The sequence below is a fragment of the Eptesicus fuscus genome, chromosome 22, assembly GCF_027574615.1.
Source record: "Eptesicus fuscus isolate TK198812 chromosome 22, DD_ASM_mEF_20220401, whole genome shotgun sequence".
Lineage (NCBI taxonomy): Eukaryota > Metazoa > Chordata > Mammalia > Chiroptera > Vespertilionidae > Eptesicus > Eptesicus fuscus.
In genome coordinates this window covers 26,110,693-26,137,728 of record NC_072494.1, presented here as the reverse complement: position 1 = coordinate 26,137,728, position 27,036 = coordinate 26,110,693, and the positions used below count along the sequence as shown (strand labels likewise).

The following is a 27,036-nucleotide window of genomic DNA, read 5'->3' as shown; positions in this document are numbered from 1 at the left end:
GGACGAGCTATAATTATAAGAAATATCAGTCATGATGGTTCTGTTCCGATTAGAGAAAGCACATTCTAAGCGGGCTCAGAGTTGTACGCCCTGGGACATGGGAGCTAATCTCGGAATGCAGTCCATCCTCCTTTTCTGAGAACTGCCTGGATTAACAACTTTGTTGCAGCAACAATCTGGTCCCCTGAGGCACCTGTCCTCTGCGACCCCGCCCCTCTCCAACCCACATTGCCTGTAACCTGTAACCTTTATACCATACCTACTTTCCCATACCTGTAAGTCCTACCTTCCTGTTTAATCATTGTCCTTCTGCCCAACATAAGCAGCTGGCTTATGGGGAAGGGTAGAGCAGATTTCTGTGGATGACCTGCTGCTCCCCCATACTGCCGGCATTGTTGGAATAAACACTCAGACCTTGTATATTATGACTCAACCCTGTCTCTGCTTAATTGGCTCAGGTAGTGAAAGATCAGTTTTATAGCAATGTGGTTGGTACACCTATAGCAGGTGAAATACAGGATGACAGGGGAGTTCGCCTCAGGGCACCTGATTCAGCCTTGGGAGAAGGAATGTAAAGGAGGTCTGGTTCTGGGTTTGAGACTTGACCAGGCTAAAAAAAAAAAAAAAAAAAAAAAGAAATCACTAGAACACCCATGAACTGCACTTTTATAGCCTGATGTAGCCAAGGTTTCATTTCTACTGAAAATTCTCTTATTTGACCTCAGTCCAATCAAGACCTCAAATTGAACAGATCTTAAAAAATGTCCCCTACAATGACTGCTCCAGTAATCTGCGCATAAACATTTCCCTTTGGTTTGTACCATCCTTCACATAAAGCCTAGCACAATTTTTTATCAACCTTTTTTCCCATTAGCTTTGCTCAGCCTTTCCCTCCCAACTCCCACCCGCTCCATTCATTTACCTTCTTGAAGCCACACCACTTAGAGAGGTAAGTCTGATGGTGCAAATGCGCATGCAGAGACCACAATGCTGGGCAGATCTGAGTCTCATTTTCACATATTGTTATGAACAACATGCTATTTCTGAACTCACAGATCACAGCGTGAGAATTAAACTGGAACATCTCTTTGATGTCTGATGGAAGCTTTGAATACCAAGACCCACTGACGATGCTTTTTTTTTTAAAACTAAATAATCTACATGATAGGATCCATCAGCTCCTCTAAAACCATGGGGTCTAATGAACCGCCCATGGCTTTGTATACAAGCTTCCCCAAATGGTTGTGTGGCTACATAACCTGTTCCATGGAATAAGAAGTTCCATATTCACACATATATACTTTTTTTTTTTTTGGTGAGAGCACAAGTTCTACTCTCTTAGCAAATTTCAATTATACAAAACAGTATTATCATATAGGTACCATGTTATATTTATATACATTAGATCTTCAGACTTTATTTATCTTCTAACTCAAAGGGGACAAAGTTTGTACCTTTTTACCAGCCTCTCCTTATCCGCCACCCCCACCCCCAGCCTGTGGCAACCACCATTCTCTACTCTCTGTTTCTAGGAGTTTGACTTACGTGATATTATGCAACCATACAGTGTTTGTTTGGCTTTTTTTTTCTTTACTTAGCATTATGCCCTCAAGGTTCATCCATGTTTTTGTAAATGACAGTATTTCCTTCTTTTAAAGGAAATATATCACATTTTCTTTTTCTTTTTCTTTTTTATAAATATATTTTATTGATTTTTTACAGAGAGGAAGGAGAGGGATAGAGATAGAAACATCAATTCATCTGTTGATAGACACTTAGGTGGTATCCATACCTTGGCTTCTGTGAGTGATACTGCAATGAAAACGGGAGTGCAGCTCTCTCTTCCAAATAGCGGCGTCCTTACCTTTGTATATACACCCACAAGTGGAATTGCTGATGGCTTTTTTCTTTACCTTAATGTTTTGAACTGGAGGAATAGTTTCATCAAAAAAACGACTTTTATAAAATTGGGAAGAAAAAAAAAATAAGCAACATCTGTTTTTAGAAAAATCAAAGAGATATCTGACCCTATTTTTTTTTTAAATCCATGGGAAAATATTCATATTTATGTAATATGATGGATAATTTCACTTTCCAACAATCAGTCAGGGACTTTTTCATTTTGGATAGAAAAGCCAAACATATTACAGTTTCCTTGTCAAGAAAGATACTTCTAAAAAAATGAATTAAAAGTGGTAAACTCCATAAAGAAATCCTAGGCCAGAAAGAATATAAATTTACCACATGCAGCTTAGAGGACTGAAGAAAAATCAAATTCTGATTGCAATGGGCACACTGAAAGCTGAGAAGTCAGCAGTTAAGGAAAAGAGAAACTCAAAGCCACTAATCATCAGAGAGATGCAAATCAAAACGACAATACGGTACCATCTCACACCTGTCAGAATGGCTATCATCAACAAATCTACAAGTGACAAGTGCTGGAGAGGATGCAGAGAAAAAGGAACCCTCTTGCACTGCTGGTGGGAGTGCAGACTGGTGCAGCCACTGTAGAGAACAGTATGGAGTTTCCTCAAAAAACTGAAAATGGAACTCCCATTTGACCCAGTAATTCCACTTCTAGGAATATATCCCAAGAAAACAGAAACACCAATCAGAAAGGATATATGCACCCCTATGTTCATAGCAGCGCAATTTACAATAGCTAAGATTTGAAACAGCCTAAGTGCCCATCAGCAGATGAGTGGATTAGAAAACTGTGCTACATCTACACAATGGAATACTACGCTACTGTAAAAAAGAAGGAATTCTTACCATTTGCAACAGCATGGATGGAACTGGAGAGCATTATGCTAAGCGAAATAAGCCAGTCAGAGAAAGATAAGTATCACATGATCTCACTCATTTGTGGAATATAATGAACAACATAAACTGATGAACAAAAATAGAACCAGAGACATAGAAGCATCGATCAGACTGTCCCACCTATGAGAGAAGGTAGGGGTGAGGGGATAAAAAAATCAACCAAAGGACTTGTATGCATGCATATCAGCATAACTAATGGACACAGACAGTAGGGGGGTGAGGGCATGTGCTGAGGGGTGAGGGTGACTGGGGAAAAAGGAGACTCATGTAATACTTTAAACAACAAAGAATTTAAATTTTTTTAAAAAGAGGAAAAGAGACAGCCATATTATTAATAGATCAGGAGCAAAGTACCCCTTTCTTCCTCTGATTAGAAAGGGAAATCAAGATAAGGCAATATCTGAAGACTGTTTTCTTTTATTGAAGAAAGAGTCAACATCTAAGCTCCATAGAGAAAAAAAATATATGTATAAATAACTAATCAGTCTGTTTGCCCATCTGCTCTGCTTCACTAAAATGAGTGTTAGTACAGCAGCCCGCTGGGAAGAAGGACGGCAGACTAAAGTGATATCTAGTCATGAAGCTCTGGTATCCTAGGGCTACTGTTCACACCATTTCACGTTCCCCTGTGCACAGGAAAAATAACACATGAAGAGATGTCACATGTGACATGAGAATAATCTGGGAACGTCAACCCTTCCTGGTACAAGCAATTGCTGGCATCAGAGGAGATATTCCTCGCCTCACATTCATTTGGTGGCATGGCAATCAATAATACGCTATTATCCCCAAAGAAAAGGGAAGTGTGGCTTCTGCTTTCTTTATGGGAAAACTCTCACTTCCCCAAATGATAATTGCATGGAGGTGTCTCTCAGAAACAATAAGAAGACATCCGAGGCAAGATGATACCTTCCTGCTGGGTTTTCTGCAGTGAGGGGGTGGGGATGGGGAGGCAAGGGGGCAAGTGGCAAGAGCGCTGGAATGGGAGAGGTCTCAGGTCACATGCCTGCCTGGGTACCAAGGCTGGACTTCCTGTCTCTGACCCTCTCTCTTTGATTCTATGATCTACCTGAAAGGACGCCCAAGTGATGCTAAGGATGAAATTACCCCTTACAAAGAGGCCATGTCTTACCTGGACCCAATTTATTTACAAACTTTGCTTCAACGCTTACCCAATTAGGACATCCTTGCAAGTTTTTGTTTTCCAAAAAATTTCCTATGAGACCTAAAGATAATCACCAGTGATGTTTTGGTCCAAGGATGTTAATTTCAATGGTGCATAAAGTGAAAGAAGGAAAAAAACAAAACATGAACAAAGCTTAGTTCTACCCTTCCCTCTTTTCTATCTAGCTTTTAATTAATAAAAATTAAATGAGTTTTAAAACTACTTCTTGTAGGAAGCTGGTTAGAAAAAGTTTGTGAAATAATTGTCCTTCAGCTAAGGATTTAAGACTTTGATGCCTTATCTTGCACCTGCAATCTCTACTCTTGTATTATCTGCACATATGCTCACACGGGTTCATGCATGGCTGGCACTATTTTTGGGAAGGCAAGAGAGAAAAACACGACATCCTGATTAAAGTCACCCATCCCACACCAGGGAGGACCTATGCAGAATTATGCTGCTTCTAGAATTGCTCCTCAGTGATCAAAGCCAATGGCAGATATTCCTGGACTTTGAGTTCTTTGACTTCTTCCCACTTTCAAGATTCAGAATTCCAAGAGTATTTGCAGGAAGCTGTCTACCTGTGTCAGTGGGAAACCTTCTGTTTCATGACACCCATGACAGGGACCTCTTGATGGCTCTGCTGCTGGTTCCTCTTGTCACTGGGACAAAACCAGGTGATTTCTTTGTCCGTACCCTTATAATAATAGCAGTTTCCCCTCTTTTGAAAAATTGTTTTGTAAATGCAGGTAGATCATGAAATGCTTTGAAAAGCACTTATGAATGCAAAGTAATATTTTCCTGTGCATATTTTGCTGTGCCAGGTGCAAAACATTACCTTTCAAAGCCATGGCCTTTCACAAACACTGTGTGGAATCGGTTTGCCCAGAGGGCTCCTGTAGGCAGCCCCAGAGAAAATGAGTGAAACAGATGGAAAGGGAAAGATAAAAACTGAGAAATGACAAGAAACTGAAAGTAGAATAAGTGTGAATTACTATTAAAGCACAATTTGATTTTAATGTAAACAAAGAAGTCATGAACCTTCCTGAATAGCCGTGAAGAACATTCTGGGTGATCTGGGTGTTGAAATGTATTGTGAAGAGCAAATACGATTCTTGCCCTTGAAGGGCTAGCACTTGGACACGGTTAACAGATCATAAACAATAAAATAAAATTCCAGCCCGCCTCCTCGTGTGGCTCAGGGGTTGAGCTCCGACGCAAAGTTCAATTCCTGGTCAGGGCACATGCCTGGGTTTCAGGATCGATCCCCAATAGAGGGTGTGCAGGAGGCAGCCGATGGATCTTCTCTCCCATCATTGATGTTTCTATCTCTTTCTCCCGCTCCCTCTCCTTTCTTCTCTCAGAAATCAATAAAAACATATTAAAAAATAAAAATAAAATTCCAATGACTAATGCACATCACAGGGAAAGAGAGGATCGGAGATGTTCTCGAGAGTCATAGGCTATTTCAAGTTAATTAAATTAGTGCTTGCCTCAGCTTTAATTTATGTAACAAGAGATGTAAGAACATCAGCATGCTGTGCTACTCTTAGACCCTCAGTGAGCACTGACTGATGAGGACAGTGAAACAGATGACATGGCAGTTTTGAGCTATTGATCCTCTTTAACACTATAAAGTACAAAAGAACTGTAGCTGGAACCCCTTGGAAATCTGAATGTCACTTTCACAGTGCCAAGGACAAGAGTCAAATGCCACTGATCCTTGTCTGTTGCACGCATGGGGAAAGCACGCATGATGTTTTCATCACGCAATTAAGAGTCTCAACTTTACGCAAGACTACTGGGATCCAAGTATTTTTTGACTCAATTCCCATCGCTAAATTTAATACCAGCCTGGCTCATACCTCAGCCTTAAGCTTCTTACTGTGTTAGATAAAAATAAATACAACCAATAGACACAAAATATTTGAATTATCTAAACTAATCATTAGTAGCAAATGTGAGAATCATTTGCAAACAAAAAATAAAGTCTGCTTATATTTTAGTTGAAGACTTTGGTATTAATATTTCAGTGTAGATATATTTAATGGCCTCAGAATTATATACTTTTAACAAAGTAATGTAGTAACACTTTGAAAAGATCTGAATCCTAGAAACTGATAAACAGTATTTCCCTCAATAATCTAAACATGCATCCTTCTTCCCTCCCCAAATAACCTTTCCTCCTTTCCCCCCCTCCCTACTAAAATAAATGAAATCACTACGAGAGACTGGTGAAACTCTGGCCTAAGATCTCTCTTTCTCTGTGCCCTACCTCCGGCCACACTATCCTAGGTCTGAGAAGGCGTCAGCCATGATCCAATGATTGAGTAAACCCACCACGCCTGCTGGGCAGAGCTGCTGCCTCAAATAAGCGTCCCTAAGGGTAAGCCTTGGCTATCTGGAATTCTGTCTTCTAGAACCTCCTCCGAGTGCCATCCAGAACCGCTCAAGATCTGGAAGTGCCTGAAAACTTAAAGAAAGCAAACAGGTAAAATGTTATCGTTGGTGAAAGACTTAGTGTCTCTTTCTCTCTTCTTCACACTCACACACACACACACCATGAAAGATCTACAGATGCAACGACTATACCCGATATTTTGTGATTTGGGGAGGGAAAGGAGTTGTGTGGCTTTGGGTCAATTACTCACTTCACAGTGCCTTGGGTCCTCATTTATAAGATGGGATAAGACCGCGTGAATTTTGAGGAGGAGTCGATGAGATGATATACAGAAAGTGCTTAGGACAGCACCTGGCCATCAATAAGCAATTAACACCTGACAGTTACTGTCATCATCATCACCATCATCATTATTTAGTGGGATGGGGATGAACTTTAAGAAGAGAGGGGCAGAGGCACAAGAGACTGGAAAGAGAGATGAGAGGTTCATGGTGGCATCTTGATGGTCCTTAGGAATTGCCCCCAAATAAGCAGGCAGACCGAACGTTCTGTAACAACAGGAGCTTAGGGTCCATGTGCAGGCCCTGCAAAGAGAGCCCTGGGCAGAGCCTGTGTTTCTGTAGTATTGGGGGTGGGAGGTCAGCCTCTGTGTGGCACCTCCCAGGACTTTGAACACAAAGGCTGCTGTGTGTACACAAGCTGAAGGTCCGTGAGCTCTCCCAAGCTTCGTCACAGCCTCAGTGAGTGTGCGGCTCCCAACGTCCTGCTATTACGTGTTTGTGTGTCTGTCTTTTCCACCAGGTAGATTTCCAAGGTCACGATCATGCCCTAATTATTATTCTCTATATTCCCTCTGGCACAGGTCAAGCACACAGTAGGTCTACAATAAATGCTGAGTGAATGAATTCTCTTAGAAAGCTCTTCTCACAAAGAAATGTTGGGGGCTTTTAAGAAAAGGTGCTCTCCTCATCCCATGCCCTAGGTCACCTGCATGGACAGTGATTTCTTGAGTGCCTCACAAGTGACTACAGTGAAAGATGTTTATCTGAGCCATCGAAGATAATTTAAAATTATACACAATGTATGATTTAAAAAGCCAGGAAGAGAATAATATGTAATAGTATACTAGTCTCATGCAATTTTGAAAGCTTTTGGCACTTGTACTGTTGGCTCTAATCTTCCCCAGATAATTACACTTTTATTTATTTCAATAATCATTTTGGGGGACAGGGAGACTTATTTAGCTCTCAACATTCCATTAGGGACCAGAGACTCCAAAATGGATGTACATTTCCTGGTTTTCTATTAGGATCTAGGGATGTTTAGCAGTGCTTCTAAAACTCACACCCGTCCCCCCCAGAAAATCAAGGTGTTTTTGCCTTGTGTGTTTTTTGTTTGTTTTTGCTGAAATTTAAATCTTTGATCAGCTCTTCGAGACAAAGAACTATTTAAGAATGATGTCCTTAGAAAACCAAACAAATTGAAACTATAAATATCGTTTTCAGATAGAATAAAGCAATGCCCCTTTAGCCTACTGAGCTTAAAAAAAACACACAACAACACAAAACAAAACGCAAAAGGCACCTCAGTTTTCATGCTGCTCTCAAGCAATGCACAAGGCTTTTGGCAGCTTCATCGATCTTGTAGAGCTAGGCCCAAAGCACATTCTGTGCAATCATCTACTTACAGAAAACACAAAGTCAGGAGCTGAGAGGAGAGACCCAGGAGGACAAAGCTAAGTCGGCTGAGTAATGGCCTCTCCTCTCTAACGTACCAGGAGACGCTCTCCTGCCCTGACGCGCTCACGCATGGCGCTGCCTTCCCTCTGCACCCACCATCATCTTGGCAGTGTCGAGCACGGTCTGAGATAACGAAAACATAAAAGGGAGGACAAGAAGCTCTTTCCTAGCCTAGATGCTCTTCTTTAGCCACTGAAAAGCTATTAAAGAACATTACAGGGTTATAGGTTATGAGCTAGCATGACCTCATAAATGTTACCAACATCTGTAGTCGACTCTGAAATAATTATTGTGAATCAGCCCAATGTTCCCCATCTGAAGTACTATAATTAGTGAACATGGTGTTCTTTCCTAGAAAAATGTACTGGGAGACTGAGACTAGAGTGACAAGCTTGGGAGGACTGGAGGGCTTGGGCAGCAGCAATAGGACCGGAGCCCACCAACAGGAGGGCGCAGTTGAGCGTCCAGACCCATCAGCCGGCCCTGTGGGTGTGAACGGTCCAACAGACCCTTATTCAGCCCCAGTCTAACACGTGGAAGCTGCAAGTCTTCATCTGACTAGAGAACTCGATGCGTGGCTTGATGATAAAACCTTTTCTTGGAGGAAGGCACGACATAGTCTATAACATTTAGGACTCGACCACATTCTATTCTGCCCAGCTGGCATGTCCGGGGGACCTCCAGAGGGTGGCCAGATTGAGACAGCTTTGGTCCTGAATATGAGAAAGGCACATCTGGCAAGCTGCTTAGTATTCCTGTATCTGGGAGGATGGCACCCCACCATCGCCTCTATTACATCACTGTCATTACCACCCTGGGAAGGGAACTGCGAACATTTTCTAATTCCAAGAAGAATTTTAAAAATCCAAATTAAAATTTGTATTTGTAGGTTACTTCCTGGGCCCAGCCTCTAAACCTCTCACTTGTTCATCAGCCTCTTCTAGGACATATTTCTTTGGGAGTTTGGATTTTTTGAGAAAGGAAAATCTCACATGGCATTGCTCCAATGGACATCAGGATAGTCCTACTGGTAGGTTTAAAAGCATCAGAACATGATTAACAATTTTAGTAAAAAATCATACTTCTCATAAGTTAGTAATTATCCCATTAATTTTCTAGAACAAAGACACATTACGACTCCTAATGCACTAATTCTATCGGATCCTTCCCATAGCTCCAGGTCCTCCAGGGCTCACGAATGCCTCCGGGGACTTTCAAGCTAGACATGTCCTCAGAGACCATGAGGTCAAGGTTCTTAATGTTACAAATGAGAATACTGAAGGCCAGGGAGTTTAGGTGACTAACTCAGGATCTGCCAGGTCCCAGACCCATTGACCACAAACTGTCACCTCTTCCTACTGCCTTAAGGTAACTAGTATCCTCTTCATCACAGCAGGTGGTCTCACAGACCACCCTTCTCCTTCAATGTTCTGCTCACACGCCCACCTCTCTGCTGCTTAAGCCTTGCAGGAAGAAGCCTTCACACTATCCTCTCCTTTCCTTCCCTGTTCTGTCTTTCCTGAACCCTTGCTTATAGAATCAGTTATCTGGTGTTTCTTAGACATCCCTCTATAGGTACTAAGTGCTTTGAAGGAAGAAACCATCCCCTGTATTTGTCTCCCCTCCTATGTTGGGTGCCTAAGCAGAGAGTAGGAACTCAATAAACCATGGCAAAATAGCAAGCAGTGGGCTGGCGTGGTCTTCCTACCGCTGCACCTGCTACCTTCCCTGCCCAGAGGGCTCGCCTTCCTCGCCTTTGCCTGGCTAACTTCTACTCTGTGTGAGCTGTCCCTCCTAAACAGGCCCCATGAACACGGTAAGTCCCCTTCCTAGCTCTCCTATAGTACAGGATTCTTAATTCCCTAATCGCCTGTCTACCTCTTCCGCAAATCTAGAATACAAACTCCTTCAGAGACACAGACTATATGTTTCTTGTTCCCTATTGTATCCCCAGCTTCTAACAATGCTTAGCTCAAAATATGTGCTCAATAAATAAATAAAAAATGAATGACTCTTGAAGAAAGTATAAACCCCTCATGGAAATCAAGGCTTTCCATCTACATCTCCAATCTCACCCAGCTGTTAACAGGTGCAGCACTCTAGCCAGTCCAGTCTCTATCTACTAACCCCTGGACAATGTTCATACTCTAACCCTACTAGTAAGTGCCTTTGCTCAGTTGTACCTTAAATAGGAAGCGCTCCCCATTAATCTCTGTGTTATTCAAGTTCTACCCGTCCTTCAAGGTTCAGAACAAATCTTATCACCTCTACAAAACCTTGCTCCAAGCCACACAGATCTTCCCATTCTCCAAATTCATCAGCATGCGTCCATATGTACTTGTCGCTATGTGTCTTCCCATCTCAGCCTAACCTGGCCTGTGGGAATCCCCTCTTCCTGAAGTCAGCATTTACCTCTCATTTAGGAAATAATCATACACACAGTCTTGGTATGTCACCTGTACCACTGTTTTATATTATTAACTTTTGTGCATTTCTGTCTTGGTGTCCTAATCCATTTATGAATTTTTCAAGGCAAGTCATACTTTTGATGTCTTTGATCTTGTGCAATTCTTGGCAGAAAGTAGGAAAAGAGTATAAATATTTGTTACCCATCATGTTGGCTAGAAAGCAAAAGTGTGCAGGCTGAGAGAACTATGGAAATTCTGAAGAAGTAACTTTTTCCAGAAGTGCTATTGAAAATTTCGAATTATTAGAGACTGCTTAAAAGGTCAAATGTTGATAGCATAATTACACCATAATTTGGTAAAATTACTCTCTGAACAAAGATTAGTTTTAAATAGAAACTTTTGTCCATACAATACAAAATTATGAATAGAAGAGAAAATATAGAAGAAAAGAAATGAAAAGAGAAAGAAAACCCAATACCCAAGATTGACACTCCTACCTCTATACCTAAGGGGGAGGGGGCGGGGAGGAGTGGCTGCAGCATCCACAATTGCATTAGTTAACTTTTATTACAAGATCAAGTTCATGACTGAGTTACCATCATGGCTCCATAAATGCTGCCCAACAACTCCTTGCCCGTGAACAAAATGATTCTCCCAGTGTTGCAGATCAAGGAAGAGAGAGAATCAATCTCATTTTCCTAGTCTGCCATAAACATTTCCTTATAATTATTTGATGTACTGTTTCTAGCTATTTCGTTATATTTATGTTATATCTTACTGTGCTCCTCCCCAAAATATATCCAGCATCTGCTTTCAACCATAAATACAATTCTGGAACACAAATGCGTGTTTAGGATTCAAAAATTCAGGGTTCAGTAACCTAGCAACAGAATGCCAAGACCTCCGAATCTCTACCCTCCACTGCCACACATCCACATACCCCCAAGACATGGGCCTGCAAACCCACTGCTCAAATCAGGCTTGGCTGACCACAGATCAATACTGGCTAGCAATGGGAAGGTCACAAACACAGCAGCAGTCTTTTTGCTGGGCTCCCACAGCCTGAGTGTCAAGGAATATAAATAGGAAGTGTATACATTACTGGGGACCAGAGCCCATAAAGTGGCCAATTAGGATTCAGCCCTGGGAAAATCCAAATTAGCCAGCATCTATCACCTGCTAACAACCAACACCTCACACGTGTCTTATATGCCAGAAGCTGAACACAGGGTTTTAGTGGAAACAAATCAACGTGCCCATCACTGGGAACGTTCTGCCAGATGAAGATGACAAGAGGGAAGGAAAGGGACACTTTCATGTTTTACTTTAATGAATTAATGAAAGTCGAATTCTCATCTCCAAGACATATTACAGGAAATAAAATGAAGACTCATTTTAAGATAAGACTCATATCCTCCTCCCTGCTGTTAGTTTGTTTTGTCATCATTTCATCCATCTTGCTTTAATGGACCTGGATTTCTGGGGGCATTTGTAGTGAAAGATCCTTCATTTCTTTAAAAATATACATATTTTTATTCGTTTCCCTTGCCTACCCCACAGTGAAGGTCATGATACAGGAAAAGAGCATAACAATGTGGGGGTTTTTAAATGAACACTTCCATCAGTGGCAAAAAGAAATGAAACGTGGGAGGCTGTTTATTTGTATGTCAAAGAGAAAGTGAAATTCTCTATAGGGTGACACGACCATTTGTTTTCCCCAATGAAGCAAACAAATCAAATAGGAATAAAACAGGAGCATACCCTTCATCATTCATGGCGTAATGGGTTCTTGCTAGATTAACTAGTCCCCTTCCTTGTTAGACTCTCCAAAAAACCAGATGTACAATGACATCAGCAAAACAGCAAAGATCATCAATCTCCGAGACAGGAAGTGCAGCAGCCAGACTCGCATCATTTTTTAAACATTAGCTGACTCCTGGCTGGTGGCTCTGGCTTTGTCGTGCAGGAAATGGGCTCACCAACAAGACATGTCTTGGGTAGCGGCAATGATCAGGAGGATCTATGGGTGGCAGTGCCCTAGGACACGGAGACCCAAACCTGCCAAAGCTCTCCACATCAGGTGGCTGAAGGTAAAAAATCATGGACCCACTGAATCCAATGCGAAGTGCCCAATGGTGCTCCTATCCTCTCCAACTCAACCACCCGTTTAACACGAGGTAGATACCCACAGCATGCTGTCAAGACGACCAAAGAGAGAGTGTGTAAGGCATCAGGGAGCCCTGTCCACTGGCTCTAGCACAGTTCGTTAAATCGACAGAACTACTATGCTGCTTCTAAGAAACAAGTCAGTTCAAACCCTGGTTGGCGGAGTGCTCTGAGGCCCTAAGCAAGATGCCTGGCTACACAATGAACCACGTGGGTGCTCCTGGGTCCTGGGAGTGGGACAGGTGCTGACAACAAAAATGCCACCTCTACCAGTGATGCTCAGACGATGGCAGGCACGCGAGCATTCTTTTCTATGGAGAAGACAAACACAAGACAAGAAAAATGGAGACAAGTTGGAGACAAGGCAGTCCTCAAGGTCAAACAGTGATGGAGAGCTACCGAATTCAGGGCACCCATTGGCGTCACAGATTCAAAAACAACTGATGTTTCCACACCTTTTCCCACAGGCAGAGCCTCTCACCCACATCACACGGGCTCTGTCATCTGCCAGCGTCTTCACTGGAGGAGTTAGAGGACAATGACAGCACAACGCTAGAGGCCAGTGAAGTTAATCAGATGGAGCATGCCTCTGGAGAGATGATAAAGGAGAAACGCCATCTTCAGAAATGGAGGTAGTCACCTCATTTTGATTTCCTTTGCTTGAGAGTAATATGATTTTAGTGGACAACAACAACAAAAAATCAATAAGAATATCAAAGCCTAGTCAATGGTATTTATAACATCGCCGACCTTAGTATCTCTTGCTGGCACACCCACAACTCAATTTCCGTTGAATGTCTATTGAAGCTGCCTTTTACTGGGGATGTAGACATCTATAAAGGAGTCCTGTTTCTCCTGACCATGGGGTAGTTGCTGCAATGAGTAGAGTGAGCACTGGGGTTTGGGGGCTCACTGAGTGACTTCCTCCTGCCTCTTGCTACTTCCTCCACTCCTAATCAATATCTAGCACTACCTTCCTACATGGTTTTGAATGAAATCTGTGGCGAGGATGTCTAGAGAAAAGCAGTGGCACTCTCCAATCCAGCACAGAGGAAATGTGTTTTTCTCTCAGGGCGCTGGCTCACGTGGCTTTCTTAGTTGTGGGAGGGGCTGCGTGCGAGTTCCCCTGTGGAAAAGTCCTGAAGAACAACTGAAGAGCAGGAGAGAAATGGGGTGTAAGGGAAAGACACGCTGAGCAGCTGGGGTGGGAAGTGGAAGGAACCAGGAAGCAGCCAGAGAAAGAGTGAAAGGAATAAAAATCAAAGAGAAGGGAATGGGTGTAAAAGCTTTTATGAATGCTTTTATGAGTTGGCAGGTCAACTCAACCTCTAGACTGCTCAGAGTGTAAAATTTCAGAAGGCCTTTTGTGATCCTCATCACCACCCCCACTCTCCCCACACTGCATCCTCCCAGCCTGCCTATGTGTCTGTCTCCAGAACTAGACCCTGAGTGACAACTGCAGGGACTCGCCTATTCATTTCTTTTAAAACAACAACAACAAAACCCACAAAAAAACTCGATCCCCAACTCTTAGCAAAGTGACTGATGCATAGAAGGTGTTTAACACGTTTGCCAAATACCACAAATCTTGAAAATGAAGAAGGCGCTACTCAATGGATACTGGCCATAACAATCCCAGGGTAGCTTTGGGATCTTAAACTGATAACACCACAAACAGTAACAAAATCTTTAATAAGAAAGGAAAGGCATTCAGTCACTGGGAAATAAACAAGGAAAGCTGCCTGCAGGTTCTTCCACTATTCCACATGGCCAAATTAGGCACTTTTATACCTGGCATCCATCCTACGGGAACAGATGTAACACTTTGTACTCTTTGGCCTACAGGTGTGTAGGCAAAACTTAAAAGTGCCTGATTTACCCTTCACCTTCTCCAGGAACAACTTGTATGTTGGAAAATACAACCCATTCTGTTAGAGTAATGAACTTCTTGGATATCACACTATTTACTAAATAAATTACTTCCCAGACCACTTGCTAATCTTTGTTAGTGAAGATGGTAGCAGCTGACATGAAAAGTTAGGGCCCTGGAAAAATCTCTATAATATTAACATTTCCAAGAAAGGAATCAAGATTCAGAAGCAAAAGTACTTCATAACGAACAACACAAGGTGACCTCCACAGAAGGCAGTGAAATAATGTTTAAGTAAATATAATTACTCCTCAGATACTCTGTTTTGTGGTGGTTGTTTTTTGTAAAGAAAGCATATGCTTAGCTTTATTCAAGGAATGGGAAAACCTTTGATAGAATTACCTCTAAAACAGAGAAACTGGCTAGAAATACAAAAACTACTCCAATTCCTATTTATTGAGGTTTGCCACAAACTCATATATGCAAGAGTTAATTTCTCGCTCTTTTTGAAGTCCCAGCATTCCATCTTCATTTTGTTTCCAGAAGCAAATTTTAATGCCGCTTAAACTCCAAGTTAGTCTAAGTGTAATTCTTTTCATGGCATATAGTTAGGAATGAATGAAAATTAACTTTGTTATGAGAACATTTCCAATCTCTTGTGATAACTTGCAAAAGCCAGATTGTTGTAAAAGCCAGCGTTGGTGTAAATAAATGAAGACGTTAAACTGAAATACTTTTGGAGTATTACTTCAAATTACAGCCAAGTCAAAACCATACCCACTTACTATTCAGTACACAAGTGCCAAGCATAATATATGGTTTTTCATTGCTTCAAGTACTCTAGATCTAGCAGTATATATGTTAACTCCTTGAGAGAAGATTCCTTTTACTTGATTCCCCAGTGGGACCCAGCACAGATGAATGAATGCCTAGGACAGTGGTCGGCAAACTCATTAGTCAACAGAGCCAAATGTCAACGGTACAACGATTGAAATTTCTTTTGAGAGCCAAATTTTTAAACTTAAACTTCTTCTAATGCCACTTCTTCAAAACAGACTCGCCCAGGCCGTGGTATTTTGTGGAAGAGCCACACTCAAGGGGCCAAAGAGCCGCATGTGGCTTGCGAGCCGCTGTTTGCCGACCACGGGCCTAGATTATGACAAACCTTTCCCCCCTATCATTCTTTGATTAAATTCCCCAAGAAAAGCAAATATTAGCAGAAGATGGGCAAAAGGGCAAACACCTAGAACAATCTATACCATACACCACAAAACAGTGATACTTCCTCTACTGGGAACACTTGTCCAGCCCTCAGATACCTGGCCTCCAGACCCAAAGCTCCAAGAGGGCAGGGTCAGAGTCCCCTCAGCCATTCTGACCCCATACAAAGCATAGGCCATTCAACACCACCTTCAGAGGCAGAACGGGACAGTTAAAGAACCTAAGCCTTGGAGTCAAACAGATTGGGGAAGACTCAGGCTCTGCTATTTACCAGCTATAAGGCCTGGGGAACATTAATCTCTTTAACCTCAGTTTCTGCTTCTGTAAAATGGGTATGATGCCATCTGCATTGTAGGAAATTTCTGAGCATTTGAAGCAAAGTCTACAAAGCAGCTGCCATGATCCAAGCACTGACTAGACACTTAATAGAAGTTAGCTATCTTATAAAGAAGTGAATAAGCATCAGGAAGTGCATATGCCTTAAAATGAGAAAAGTGGCTATAATTGTCTGGATGGTATTGCTTAGTGGTTGAGCATCGACCTATGCACCAGGAGGTCATGGTTCAATTTCAGGTTAGGGCATATGAGCAGGTTGCGGGCTCAATACCCGGTGGGGGGCATGCAGGAGGTAGCCGATCGATGTTTCTCTCTCATCATTGATGTTTCTATCTCTTTCTCTCTCTTCATACCTCTCTGAAATCAATAAAAAATATTTTTTTTAAATGGCTATTATTGCCTAAATGATCTTTATGCTAAGCTTGACTCCCATACAAAAGCCTCAGGATACTCCAAGTTGATGCAATCACAATTTCCCTTCATCTGTGTTATGGCCCGTAACAAATCAGATTGAGAATGTGGGAAGCAAGCTCACTGAAAGTTGGCAAGATACTCATCAAAGAGGCACCAAGGAATCGTGAGCAGATGCAAGAGTCCGGGAAATGCAGTACAGTGTCAGCGGCTTTCAGGTGACTGAGCCCCCAAACCGATGTTCACGTGAATGATCACAGAGAGGTCAGGTTGGCTGTGGTGGGTTGATTCCACTTTAGAAGACAAGAGAGATAAAAATCTACGTAAAAAAAACATTTCTATCCAACTCGTTAGCCTCTACTCCCTTCAGCTGGAATCCATGTTCTTCTCTTTGGGTTCCCACAGCATCCTGCTTGCTTCTCCACTGCGGAGCTCCTCACTGTCTGATTGGCGTTAGTCTCTGCATCGGTAGAGCACAAGTACCTTGGAAGCAGGTAACCAGCTTTATCCATCTTTGCTCAGTAAGTATTTGCTGACTATACCAATTTTCCCTTCAAGATGACAGATGCGATTCTAATCGCGTCTATGTCCCCAACTAGTTCTTTCCTATGAGTAGGAATTAAGTTCAGAATATTCTTTAAATAGCTTCACAGTTTGCTACTTCTGCAGCAACACCATCTTCTTATGGAGTGTTTATTTACAACTCTAAAATATTGGCAGCAGTGTTGTCATACTTATAAGGCAAGAGATAATGTCAACCAAATGATCGCCATCACCTTCCCCAGGAAGCTTCCCCAGATAACTTCTGCCCGGCTTGGTCTTTCCTCTCCCCCAAATGCTCAAACCATTCCACACTTACTCTTCTGTGGGCCAGCACTAGACTAGGCACAGCTGGCCATATCCAAATATATAGATGCAAGTATTTGTCTCCAATGGAATGATTGGCAGGATGTAAAAGATGAGCAATGCACAGAGCTAGCATAAAACCAAGCAGAGGAGAGAGATAAAAGTCACAAAGCATGCCTGGATGGATTCAGGGAAGACTGTGCAGAAGGTAGGGTTTGAGTTGACACTTGGATAATTTTAACACGAAAATTTTCAAATCTGGGACTTGTGCTATCATTATTATTTCCAAGGAGGAAAAATGGGAATACCTTTATTGTGAAAGAATAAAAACACGTCACTGAAGACCATCAGGTTTCTATTTCAGAAGTAAACTTCATATTGCCTTTAAGCTGTTAGCTACGAGGAAGAAATTACTTAATTTGGTTCATTAAAGAAGAAGTTAAATTTAAGCAAAAAGCAATGAAAAGAGATCAGGCATCAACCTGACAAATCACAGCAAGTAAGAACTAGGTTTAAAAGTATACACACACACACACACACACACACACACACACACACACACACACACACACAGAGGGTGGCGGGGAGAGACGTGTAGTTTCTTGATGTGTTTGCAGGAACTATTAAAAAGCTAGAAAGTATCTGGCACTCACTGTCCCTTAATCCCCAAAGTTTCACAGATGAAAACTCACAGCTATTTCTTGAAGGACAAGTCAAACACGGCAATTATAAACCAACAACCTAATGAAAAACCAGTTTTGGTGGAGCTTTCCTCGGAGATGAAAAACCAGCATAGGAGGCAGAGTCGAGCCAAGTCAAGGCTCTGGAACAAGAGAGGATACTAACATCAGTGTTTTGAAAAGACAAAACACTGAAGCCACAGGCCAATGTTTACCCTGGGTTACTTCCTTTAGGAAAATGAAACACGAGTGTTCCGAGAAAGGCAGATCTAGTAAAAAGTGGGACTAAATCGTGTATTAGTCAAAATTTTACAATGTTTATGCGAAGTAAAGAAAGAATTGCAAAAGCAAAGCAAAACAATGCCAGAAGCACTGCTTTCTGCGCTACCTGCACCCAAGGCAAGGATGCATTTACCTGGGGCGTCACAGATGCAAAAAGTCGGAATGTGAAAGGCAGTGAATACAGAGTTCTCCCCTCAGCCCCTGGAAGGAAACGGGGCTCAGTTCTTCAAGGTAAGCTTGGCTATAACACGGCTTCCTCTCCCCAAAGTGATGTGGGCTGTGGTGCTCACCACTTAAGAGACATTTCAAGATTTTTCTGGAAGCAGGCTGTGCTCCCTTGTGGGCCAGCTTGTGTACCATTCCGGAGGGGAATAACCCCGGCTGGATAGAGATCGTGGGCCCCTGGAGCACAGCGATCCTCCCAGCACAGGAGGTTATGCTTTCTTCTGACCGAAAGCCTTCCGCTCATGGGGCCAGAGGAAGCTTTTATGGCACAAACAATAGGAGTGAGGCAAAGCTACCCCATTTTTTTGAAGGCCTTAAAAATGGCTCATCAAATGGAGCAGTTTATAATCAAACTATGCCGCGTCACAAGAAAGAGAGAGATCAAGAAGGTCCAGGCAGGGAGATTAAAACAAGCAAGATACAGACTACGCTGCTACCCCACATCACCTGGATAATCTCATCGATCCGGTGTGACACCATAAGAAAGTGATTCACGGCATTGCCCTATGCTCTTTAGCTATAGAAAGGCCGACCAAAGTTACTTCTGAGCCATCAGCCACACAGACATATCGTGGAAAGGTATACAAACCGCGGCCTTCCCACGTGCAAACAATGCACACGGTGGTTACACACCCCTCTTGCCACTGGGCCGAGCTGGGGGCAGGCTGATATGATGGGAGGCAAATATGGCCTGATGTTCCAAGCAGAAAAACACAGAGCTTACTTTGGGGGCAACCCTTCATTCCGCTGTTTCTGACAAACACAACATTATCCAATGGCCCGTGTCCGATGACGACTCCGCTAGTGAGATGAGAAGCGTGATTCCCTCGGACGGATAAAAGCTGGTCTCCCCCTGCGCCCCCACACCTGCAAAGGGAGGAATTTCGCTTTGTCCAGGCATTGGGGACTCGAACCAAAACTCTTTCAAGGCAATAAGGCCTTCGGAGGAGACATGATGGTGATACAATCACTCCTGCCAACCAGGCCTCTGTCTTAACAACAAGAAATGAGCTCCTTCCAAGGAGCATTCTAGAACATTTTCATCAGGAAGACGTCTACCTTGCACCTGCACGTGTCTAGTTGAAGAAGCACTCCGTACACTACCCAGGGAAATTTCACTTAAGTTGTTGGCTTTGGCTGCAACTTTTGATTTCAATGTTAAAGGCAAAGCAGAAGATTACTTGGGGATGGATTAGCGCTTTTATTCATCTCCAATAACAAACTAACATTAATATTTATTTCTAAAAACAAAATTATTTATAAAGGATGTAATCACCTAATGGAACATTTGCTCATTAAATAAACAAACATGGAAAAGTTCAGCTTTCAGATGCTTACAATTCACTAATGCCCTTTTTGTGAACCTGAAGAGGCCACCAGTGTGGGAGATACTGATTTGGGGGGACTTCTGTAGCTAACTTTTAATTCATTTGTTTTTCAGCATGCTGAGCAACCATGCCTAAGTTTTAAAGAACTGTGTGTGAATGTGAGTGCATGTGTGTGTGTGTTTGGGGGGGGGGAGGGAGGCAGAATTCTTTAGAGCCACAGAGCAGAATATTACAATTATTGATGGGCAGCCTGAGATTAAAACCAATCTTTCAAAATTGGGTAAAACTATAAAATGTTAAAAAGAAAAGGCAATTATTTTTACATGATTCATTGTTTAAATCATAGCTTTAATAAGCATTTTTTCATACTAATGAATTCAGAGGGAAGCTGAAACCTTTCCCCCTCCATTCTCATTTCTGATTTTTACAAAAGAACTCATTAGCACAAAAAATGAGTTAGTTTTTCTCCCTGACCTTTATAAAGCCTTTCATCCAGATAAAATTTAATTAAGTTTAATATTGATATGGACATAACAGAGGACAGGAAAGTTAAAGCAAAAGGCAGGCAATTTAGTTATATGTTTATTTTAATAACTTTTACCAAGCTCTCTGTGCGGGCTTTGTGTGTGTGTGTGTGTGTGTGTGTGTGTGTGTGTGTGTGTGTATGCACTTTTTGGGCAAGCCGCAACCTACAAGGCAGGTACCTCCCTGGGACCGTCACCTCTGCTAATGTCACCATGAAACTCACAAATGTCTCATTCTCTGTATGAAGGCATTGCTGACATCCATTAAAATGCATATATTATTGGGCAGAGAACATAGTCTACCATTAACCCCCTTCCTTGATTTAGTGCTTCGGGTGAGCTGGGTAGACACCTACCAACTAACACCTGGGGGCTGGGGAGTCCTGGAGGGGGCGCTGGGCTTGCAGGGCTCCTCGGAGGGTGGTGGCCACGCTCTCCATTTCACTGGGCCCAGTACAGCCGGTGCAGGAGCACCGCTCCTCCCCTGAGGAAACGAGAGCCACGAGAAAAAGGAGCCCCGTGGTCTCCCTGCCACTCTGCCCTTGTGATAGCTCAAGGTGGAGCCCACATGCCGGGCAGAGTCTCGGGAGGCCCAGGTCGGTGTGCATTCAGCAACCACTTATGAAACACTCAGGCCCTCAGTCCTGGGCAAGAGCTAGACGGTCTCAAAGAAGGAACGAACAGGGTGGCTTACAGCCCGGTGACCAATTACCAAGAGATTCAAACGACGCCTCTGAATGGCCGTACCGCAGATGGCGGAGGGAGCACTGCAGAGGAAGTCCCAGGTGCTCGGGGGCCATCAGGGAAGCCTCTGAGTGAGCGCCACCCAAAGACCTGAGATAAGGTGGCGTTCCCCACGCGGTCAAGAAGGAGAGGCTAGGTGGTGACTTCCAGGTGGAATGAATTTGTAAGCAAAGCCCAGGAGCGTTGACGAATACGTCAAGCTCCAAAGAGGTCTGAGGAGGGAGTGTCGGAAATGAGACTGCTTAGACAGACAGGGGCCTGCTAAGACCTGTGAGCCACTGATGTCGGCAGGAAGGCAAAACGACCAGACCGAGGGGGTGCTGAGTTCCATCAGGAGACATACAGGTAGGATTTTTAAAAAAAGGCCGGGCTGACACATCATGCTCATCTGCTATGGGAAAGACATGAGGTTGAAGACTAGGATAAAGCACGGCATAAAAGACAGTGGATGGCGATAAAAGAAACAGAAATATAGACAAAGCACCTGCATACCCTACTCTTGGAGCTCCGGGCTCTAGGACCACTTCAAGCGGCCCCAGGCATCGTCCATCGAGTCAAGCTAAGAAATGACTGGCAGCCACCACAATGACCCAAGAGGCATCCGGACGATACCATCTTGCATTTACTTTGGTGGGAAGTGTGAAGCGTTTCTCCCCTGAGCATTCTCTGAATTAGAAGTTCCTGTGCTTAAAGCAGTGATGGGCAACCTTTTGAGCTTGGTGTGTCAAACTTCGCCAAAAAACTGAGCATAACTCGGGTAGTGTGTCACTTTGAGGAAAAAACATTATTTTGCAAATGTTTCATCCTCAGGAGCAGCAAATGTTTCATCCTTGGCATGCGGCCGCGTGTCATCAGAAATGGCTACGCGTGTCAGTGCTGACACGCGTGTCATAGGTTCGCCATCACTGGCCTAAAAGAGTCAATTCCCCAAAAAAATTCACTGAAGAGGCAGCTCTACTGCATCACCCACACGGGTAACTATTTTGTCTTGTAAACACACAGCCCAAATAGTCACATCCCTGACCCGCAAGGGAAATATTTAGCCAATAAGGTAACATTGATGTAAATTATTACGGTAAAGCAGTAATAAAGAGGTCCAAAGTTACGTGTACCCTTTTAATTAATTTTCGCCATTATCCCCACATGACATTTTTTCTAGGGACCAAAACGTTCGCTTTACAAAATGCCCCTCTAGGAAACACAGGGCTCTGTTAGCTGATGCCCCCTAAGGAACACATTCACTCTATTGACGTGCCCTCCCTGGAAACCTGTCTCCCTGCCGTGACCTTTCTCCTGCCCCTGCCTCCAAAAGACAAATTCTGTTTCCACATCTATAGCAAGAGCGTTCCAACTCACTGCGTGTTCCTGCTCACTATAATTACTCTGCCGTTAGCAACAAGCGCCAGGTCTAAAAATAAAGCATGCTTTAATTTAAAGTGCGGTAGTATGAGGTTAAAAAAAAAGGGGGGGGGGAGCTCAGATAAATTCATCGGTTTTTCATTACAAAATTTTACATTCGGAAAACTTTCATCTGCAAACAAGGCTGTGCTTCGTGTATTTACACACACATCGGCGGGCTGATTTCATTGGGACGGATGGACAGGGTGAAAATCAAGACGTGCTTCCCACAGGCCAGGCTAGAGACCGCTGACAGTTCTCTGTGAAACGCAAAAACGAAGGGCGACCTGTTAAATTTTTCATGAAGCTTGACTCACCCATCACGGCCTGGCCCAAACGTTACCCCTGCCAGGCGGTCTTTCTGCGGCCATGGAAGTTCTAATCCACCATCTCACCATTGTCCCTATAAGGTCACATGTAACATTACAGTACACATCACCCCACACATGAACAAGCCCTATACTCACACGTGAACAAGCCCTATACTCACACATGAACAAGCTCTATGTACACACCGAGGATACGACAGGCATGGAGGAATCTTCTTTGCTTGGAAGAAGGCTCTCTCTATCTCCCTAGACGGGACCACGTCATGCCTGTGCACTAGGCACAAACCCTGCTTGGTGTGTATCGTGTGTGTGTGTCATAAGCTTGAATGAAGTACTTTCTTAATCTTCCTCACAACGGCCGTGGGAGGTGGGCAGGAAGGTTAGAGGTCGAAAGTTAATTATCAGGGACAATAACTTGGGGTGAGGACTTCTCCCATCGCTCCTTAGATAATACCAAGTATACAAAACTATCTTTTACAGTTCCGGTGCTTATAAAAATTTTTGCTTTGAGCCCACAGGGCATATGTTCACAATGACTGCTCCTGGAATTGGAGGCCCCTTCCAAGAGAGAAGGGAGGAAAGTTAGCATGGTATTTGTAGACTGGCTAGCTGGTGGAATAGAAAACCTGGCATCCAGCCTAGCCGGTGTAGCTCGGTGGTTGAGCTCGACCTATGAACCAGGAGGTCATGGTTCGAATCCGAGTCAGGACACATGCCCAGGTTGCAGGCTCGATCCCCAGTCTGGGGTGTACAAGAGGCAGCCGATCGATGATTCTCTCCCATCATTGATGTTTCTCTCTCTCTCTCTCTCTCTCTCTCTCTCTCTCTCTCTCTCTCTCTTCCTCTCTGAAATCAATAAAAGTATATTTTAAAAACAAAGAAAGAAAGAAAATCTGGCATCGAGTGGCCAACAACATTTTGGATTTTAAAACCAGATAACTATTCACATCAGAACAGCTACTGCACTCCCAGGTCCAAAACATTGAAAAGCAGGTTACGTAAGACCTAACATTACACATAATCATCTCACCCAGAGCTACTTATGCAGGACACACGGGAACAGCCCACAGATATCAAATAAATCTGCACATAAGGAGAAAAAAAATGCTAAGACTATGATTAAGGATTTAGCACCTAAACCTCAGGGAGGATCCTGCAAGCGGGGAACTCCCTTCAGGAAAATAAACAGTAAGGTTCTTTATTTAGCTGCTTTGTTCATGGTTTGCTTCACGAAGCCCAGCCTATTACTATTGTTATTACGGACTTCAAACTACAGTGCTTCATGCGCAGTTGGACCGAAAGGGAGAATGGAGCAGAGATATAAAACAAATTAAAATGTCACACTCAGCATTAAATTAGTTAACGTGTTGATGATCTCAATATTAAATTCGGAATCACTGGCAACAACCATGCCGAGCGGGGACCAGCCAATCCACACGTTAATGGAAACGGATAGACTGCCGGCCACATCCCTTTTATTTAGAGCTGTTTCTGCATGTACATGAGTGTTTTGTTCGGCAACAGAGTGTATCCAGGAAGATGGAGATAAAGATCAACCATAGAAGAATAAAGACTTTAATCTTAACAATCAAGTGGGTTAGGGTCCTGACGATATTTCTAGATCTAATCAAAGTCATGACCCCGGGAGCAAAAATAACTTTCTCCATCACTTAAATCATGGGATGAGAGCCAAGCTGGCAAATGTCACAGGGAAACTAATGCTCAATTGCTAGTAAAGCTCGAACGATCCCAGCTCCCTAGGGCTGCCTTGTCCTTAGAGGTTGGCAGCCAAAGGGAGGGGGTCGCCACCATTTATGAGGGCCAACCCTTACAGATGTCACGGTCCTGTGTTAAATATCATTTCCATTGTGTAGATGAGGAGAGAGAAACCCAGGGAGGCAAACGGCTTGGCTGAGGTTGGTGCTCGGAGCACCAGAACTTGTACCAAGTCCATCGACCATAAGGTCCTTCCCAACTCACAGATGTTATGATGATAACAATCGTTATGAACAACTATAATTTCACTGAATATTTATTATGTGCAAGGCTCTAAGCAATTTACATAGATTTTCCCATTTAAGGTAATCACCACCACAGCAACGCCAATTATTGTTAATCCCATTTTACAGATGAGTACACTGAGGTTAAAGGGGTTGAGAGGCTTGCAAGGTCATTCAAGAGCAGGGAAAAGTCAGAATTTGAATTGAGTTCTACTGGATCTGAAAATCCATGGTGCACTCAACTAAAGGGCTGTCTTATCTACTGACCACAACATAACTGAATGGAGTCCAAGAGTTTGGCTGTGACATTCATTGATACCTACTCATAATATTACTAATGAATACCAACCCCTATAAACATGGATGTTTGCTGGACATGAGCAGTGCAAAATGGGCCTACATATTTCTTTTATTATTGTCAATACTGACAATATTATTATGTCAAAAAATTTAATTGCATCTTGGGTTGATAGCATATACTAATAAACTTCCAATTAGCTCAGAATTGTACATTTACCAGAGAATGTATAACCAGGCTGTTTCAGCACAGTGGTTAAGGTGAGTAGCTCTACTACTCACCTATAACTTGGGGATGATCCCATCTGAGGACTGCTGTGTGAGACTTCAACGAAGTCATGGACATGCATAGCACTGGCACCTGCCAGTCACAACGTTGCTCCTGCCTCTTATTTTGAAATGGGGTCTCTTAGGCCGAGTAAGAATCCTACCTAATAAAAAGGCAATATGCAAATTGACCGTACCATCGACACACCCACAAGCCACGCCCACCAGCCAATCAGAGCAAGTATGCAAATTAACCCAACCAAGATGGCTATAGCCACAGAGAGCAAGGTTTCCCAGGTAACAGAGCAAGCCAAGCTTTCTGTGAGCCATTGCAGGCCTAAGCCTCCACTCAAGCTACAAAGTTTCAATTATAGAAGGTAAACAAATTCAAACAAAAATGGAGGCAGAATGGAGCTTGAGAGAGCAGGCCAGGGTTGTCCCCGGCAAAAGGGGAAGCAAAGCTTTCCGCACACCCTGGCCGGGCCTAGGTCTCCACTTAAGGCTACAAAGTTTCAATTATAACCCCAACAGAAATGGCTGCCGGCCGCGGAGGGAGCCCCAGGTTTGGCTCCGCTCCAGGCTACAAAGTTTCAATTGTAGAAGGAAAATAAATTCCAGATACCAGGGCCTCCACTTGGGTTGCCAGGGGGCATGGCTGGCCTGCAAACCACCACAGGCCCCTCGCTCAGGCCGACCCACGCCCCAAGGGAACCACCACCTGATCCAGGACACCCTCAGGGTAAACCAGCTGGCCCCCACTCCTGCACCAGACCTCTATCCTATCTAATAAAAGAGTAATATGCAGATTGACCATCACTCCAACACACAATATGTCTGCCCCCATGTGTCAAAGATCCTGCCCCCATGTGGACACAAGATGGCAACTACAAGATGGCCAGCAGGAGAGGGCAGTTGGGAGGCACCCGGCCTGCAAGGGAGGGCAGTTGAGAGGGACCAGGCCTGCAAGGGAGGGCAGTTGAGAGGGACCACGCTTGCAAGGGAGGGCAGTTGGAGGTGATCAATGCTGCAGGAGAGGGCAGTTAGGGGTGACCAGGCCGGCAGAGGAGAGAAGTTGGGGGCAACCAGGCTGGCAGGGGAGTGGTTAGGGGTGATCAGGCTGGCAGGCAGAGCGGTTAGGGGCAATCAGGAAGGCAGGCAGGCAAACAGTTGGGAGCCAGCAGTCCTGGATTGTGAGAGGGATGTCCGACTGCCCTCCAGGGGTCCCAGATTGGAGAGGGTACAGGCTGGGCTGAGGGACAACCCCCCTCCGTGCACGAATTTCGTGCACCGGGCTTCTAGTAAGATAACTAAGAAACTAGTGAGTGAATTCAAACTGTGTTACAAGACACAGAAGTACAAGGCTGGAATCAAGCCTCTGATTTGGAGGCACATCTGATTATTTGATTTCTAGACAAACCAGATGTTTCCCTTTCTTTCTTTCTTTATTTCTTTTTTTTTTTTAAAGAGAAACATAAAAAAAAATCTCTCTCAATGTAGGAAAGGCTTAAGAAAAGAGATGTGGGAATTAACTAATGGGGAAGGAGAAGTAAGAGATACAGCGTAGTTAAATAGGGAA

The 27,036-nt window shown here is 43.5% G+C and overlaps 1 protein-coding gene across 3 annotated transcripts in view; it reads right to left on the bottom strand.

The window, feature by feature from the left end:
- Nucleotides 1-27,036, bottom strand: part of C22H1orf21 (chromosome 22 C1orf21 homolog) — a 185,759-nt gene that overhangs the window by 111,641 nt on the left and 47,082 nt on the right. The window lies entirely within an intron of this gene.